General features: G+C 49.7%; 1 long non-coding RNA gene across 4 annotated transcripts; it reads left to right on the top strand.

Moving 5' to 3' along the window:
* Positions 1 to 1,649: 1,649 nt before the first annotated feature.
* Positions 1,650 to 3,138, top strand: LOC113017434 (uncharacterized). 4 transcript variants are annotated; one of them, XR_003271483.1, is made up of 4 exons: positions 1,651 to 1,689; positions 2,376 to 2,401; positions 2,945 to 2,977; positions 3,073 to 3,138. It is a non-coding gene; the product is annotated as an uncharacterized LOC113017434 (long non-coding RNA). The 4 variants fall into 4 exon arrangements; XR_003271484.1 differs by lacking the exons at positions 2,945 to 2,977; positions 3,073 to 3,138 and adding an exon at positions 2,711 to 2,777 and having other exon boundaries at positions 1,650 to 1,689; XR_003271485.1 differs by lacking the exon at positions 2,376 to 2,401 and having other exon boundaries at positions 1,652 to 1,689.
* The last annotated feature ends 392 nt before the right edge of the window (positions 3,139 to 3,530 follow it).

Below are 3,530 nucleotides of genomic sequence, written 5' to 3'. Positions count from 1 at the left end.
GGCCATGACCAAAGATGGAGGCCCCAGAGTCCCAAAAAAAAAAAAAAAAAAAAAAAAGGCACACAACACTCACAGGGGAGCAGAGTCCGAAACACAGTTCAGGTGGCCGGCCCGGGTCCCGATAACACAGGAGGCCAGGATAGGACAGTTCAGGAGGCCGGCCACGAAGAAGGCTGTGGAGGCGCACAAAAGGTTCAGGAGGCCGGCCGTGCGGAAGGCAACGGCGGCCACTCAGGCGAAGAGGGTCTGGGAGCCGGCCGTGCAGAAGGCAACGGCGACCACTCAGGCGAAGAGGGTCCGGGGGCCGGCCGTGCGGAAGGCAACGGCGGCCGCTCAGGCAATGGTGGTCCGGGGGCCGGCCGTGCGGAAGGCAACGGCGGCCGCTCAGGCAATGACGGTCCGGGGGCCGGCCGTGCGGAAGGCAACGGCGGCCGCTCAGGCAATGGCGGTCCGGGGGCCGGCCGTGCGGAAGGCAACGGCGGCCAGTCAGGCGACGGCGCCCGGCCAGTAGCCTAGCCAGCGGTCTAGAAAACGGCCGTCTAGCTCCAGACCCAAACGAGGCTGGGCCAGGCGAGGCTGAAGGCACGGAAGCCGGGGCTGCAGCGGGCGAAGATGCTGAAGATGCTGCTGCAGGCGATGGTGCGGATGCTGAAGACGCTGCTGCAGGCGATGGTGCGGATGCTGAAGATGCTGCTGCAGGCGAAGATGCAGACACGAAGGCTGGACCAGACGAAGATGCAGACACGAGGGCTGGACCAGACGAAGATGCAGACACGAAGGCTGGACCAGACGAAGATGCAGACACGAAGGCTGGACCAGACGAGGACGCAGACACAAAGGCTGGACCAGACGAAGACGCAGACACGAAGGCTGGACCAGACGAAGACGCAGACACGAAGGCTGGACCAGACGAGGACGCAGACACGAAGGCTGGGCCAGGCGAGGCTGAAGGCACGGAAGCCGGGGCCGCAGCGGGCGAAGATGCTGAAGATGCTGCTGCAGGCGATGGTGCGGATGCTGAAGACGCTGCTGCAGGCGATGGTGCGGATGCTGAAGATGCTGCTGCAGGCGATGGTGCGGATGCTGAAGACGCTGCTGCAGGCGAAGATGCAGACACGAAGGCTGGACCAGACGAAGATGCAGACACGAGGGCTGGACCAGACGAAGATGCAGACACGAGGGCTGGACCAGACGAAGATGCAGACACGAAGGCTGGACCAGATGAAGATGCAGACACGAAGGCTGGACCAGACGAAGACGCAGACACGAAGGCTGGACCAGACGAGGACGCAGACACGAAGGCTGGACCAGACGAGGGTGAAGCTGGGCTGGGCGAGGACGAAGCTGTAGCTGAAGCCGGGCCAGGCGAGGATGAAGCTGAAGCTGGACCAGGCGAGGATGAAGCTGGGCCAGGCGTGGATGAAACCGGGCCAGGCGTGGATGAAAACCGGGCCAGGCGTGGATGAAACCGGGCCAGGCGAGGCTGCGTCCTCAGGGTGAGGCGTGGCAGTAGCAGGTGGTAGCGCTGCAGGTGGTGGTACTGCAGGAGGCGGCGCTGCAGCCACGGGTGGTGAAGCAGCCACAGGTGGAGAAGCAGCCACAGGTGGAGAAGCAGCCACAGGTCACAGAAGTCAATTCGCCTGTCCGCTGAATTTGAAGTCAATTTAGGATACTTTCCTTTAATAAACGGTAAGCATTATACATATGTTCCTCACTTGGCTTGCTGTTTGTTTGCTAGCGATAGGCTACTTGACGACAGCATTAGCTAACCAGTGTTCTCTAGACCAGCGTTCCCCAACTTTTTGGGTGTTTCGTGGCCCGGGGGTTGGGTCAGGCAAAATTGCAGTAGCTTCCCTGATCATTTTTACAAACATAAGTGAAGAGAATCTGGACTAAAAGGCCTAGACTTATGGTTGTGTGCTGAATCTATGAATCAAACTATCACCTGGAAACATAATTAACTGGTCCATAGCTGTGAAACTGGACATGAGTTCTTGATTCTATGGAGATTAACAGTAATCCAGAAATTTACAAATTTGTCCCAGGGGCATCGCGTAAATGTTGTCCCTGGGACATCGCGTAAATGTTGTCCCTGGGACATCGCGTAAATGTTGTCCCTGGGACATCGCGTAAATGTTGTCCCTGGGACATTGTGTAAATGTTGTCCCTGGGACATCAGTAGAAGTTGCCCTGGACATCGTGTAGATGTTGTCCCTGGACATCGTGTAAATGTTGTCCCAGGGACATCGTGTAGATGTTGTCCCTGGGACATCGTGTGATAGCTTGTAAATAATGGAATGAAAATTATTGATTGTTATTAACTTGTGAAAAAGAAGTGTAACAAATCCACATGTTATGTTCTTACACCCTTACAGAAACTGTGACTCCTTCACAATGTCAGGTAAATGTCAACTCATGTTGAATAATCAACCAATCAAGCCTTTTATTATCACATGCAATGTTACACGTACAACTGCAATGAAAATTTCACCCCTTCTGACCATACATATATTGCTTAAACATCAGCATTGGGAAGACAGGTCGGAAACAGTTAGGAAGGTCAGAAACAATTTAATTAATAGATGAGGGGAGAGGAGGAGAAAAAAGAACTACAACCAGACAAAGCTCCTAGAAGACTGAAATGGATGATGGTTGCAGCATGCAAAAAGAAAATGATATCTGTTGACTAACAGCATATGCTTTCTCACAGATTACCTTGTGGGAGTAGCTGGACCAAACTCTATTGGTATTTCAAGTTTGAAATCCCTGTTTGACCAGACTAAGATTTCAGATGAGGCACCTCTTGACATAAAAATCCTTTTATGTTGTCATAAAACTAATGTTAAATTCTGCTTTAAATACACTTTATTGTACAATTTACTTAATGAATCGTATTCCTTAGTTCTGTTTTTATTTATATGTATTTATTTATTTGTTTTATAAGGTAATAGATGGCCTAATCTATTTGCAGTGTGAGGTATGTTGAAAAGCTTGTTTGATCATAATGACATAGCATGTTTACGTTTTTGTAATGTATTTGAAAACATAGGTGTATTTATGTTATTTTTATAGAATTTCCCTCACATTTATCCAATACCAAGCCAAATCACTGGAAAAATTTTGGATGGGTCCACAAGAGCACAAGTGCATACTTTTTGAAGGTATGACTTGGACTGTGGTAACTATGTTCTTATCACAAAGGGTTTATAAGTTGCCACTATAAACAAACAGCATTTTCCAAAATTGAAGCCTTGTCAGAAGAACCTGAAAAATACCTTTCTGAAACCTTTTCTGTGTAAAGACTTGTTCAAAAGCCAATGCACACAGATTAAAACATTTCTGTCTTGGCCAACTGATAAAGAACACCAAAAATTGAGTGGTGCGTGTTGAGTCTGTGGTCTTGATTTGTTTTGTACACACTATAGAAATTAATTAATGTAAACAAAAAATGACACTTTCTATATGTTTGTGTATCTGCAGAATTAATCACAAGTCTCACCTGACAAGCTTTCGCAGTTTTGCAGTGTCAT

The sequence above is a fragment of the Astatotilapia calliptera genome, unplaced genomic scaffold (genome assembly GCF_900246225.1).
Source record: "Astatotilapia calliptera unplaced genomic scaffold, fAstCal1.2 U_scaffold_122, whole genome shotgun sequence".
NCBI classification, from domain to species: domain Eukaryota; kingdom Metazoa; phylum Chordata; class Actinopteri; order Cichliformes; family Cichlidae; genus Astatotilapia; species Astatotilapia calliptera.
This window is presented reverse-complemented; position numbering and strand designations above follow the sequence as displayed.